The sequence below is a fragment of the Myotis daubentonii genome, chromosome X (assembly GCF_963259705.1).
Source record: "Myotis daubentonii chromosome X, mMyoDau2.1, whole genome shotgun sequence".
NCBI classification, from domain to species: domain Eukaryota; kingdom Metazoa; phylum Chordata; class Mammalia; order Chiroptera; family Vespertilionidae; genus Myotis; species Myotis daubentonii.
Genome location: NC_081861.1, coordinates 121724265 through 121724876, shown reverse-complemented (window position 1 = coordinate 121724876; position 612 = coordinate 121724265). Strand labels below are relative to the sequence as shown.

Here is a 612-nt window from a genome sequence, read left to right as displayed (position 1 = left end):
GTGCCCTTGACCAGAATCCAACCTGGGACCATTTCGTCCGCAGACCGATGCTCTATCCACTGAGCAAACGTGCTAGGGCTTCATTTTGTTTATCATAGTTTTCTGCTCTTGCTTTTTTTGAAAAAGTAGTTTTTTAATCTTTATTGATGCTCATGACCAAGTGTTCACAATTGTCCATTTCTTAACCGCTGCTGTGTCTTCACCATACTTTAGTCAGGCTTCTCTCTCTCTCTCTCTCTTTTTTTTTTTCCACCTGTCACACCACCGATTGAAGCAAAGCAACACAACACGCTGCTGCTTCACCCAAAGGCGGTGTTTTTCCTTTGCCCTTTCTTGACGGCTCAGTGGGTCATCAGCAAGAGGCCCAACGAAGGCTTCTCTCTTTTTTACCAACCCCTGAACTCTGCGTGCCCCAAGCCTGAGCAAGTACCCAAAGAAAAAAACAGAATGTTACCCTTTATCAGCTTATTAATTGGCTGACCAGAGAATGACCCTTTTCTTGTCAAATTTCACTTGAATGTCAGATCTCATTATTTGTCCTACTTCCCTCTGAAGTTCCTGTTTATGTGTGCTTGCCTCCTTCTTTCCACTGTGATGGAGAAATCTTTTTCT

At 43.5% G+C, this 612-nt stretch overlaps 1 non-coding gene across 1 annotated transcript; it reads right to left on the bottom strand.

Moving 5' to 3' along the window:
* Positions 1 to 251: 251 nt before the first annotated feature.
* On the bottom strand, positions 252 to 379 carry LOC132225402 (small nucleolar RNA SNORA21). The gene has a single exon (XR_009450914.1). It is a non-coding gene; the product is annotated as a small nucleolar RNA SNORA21 (small nucleolar RNA).
* Between the last annotated feature and the right edge of the window lie 233 nt (positions 380 to 612).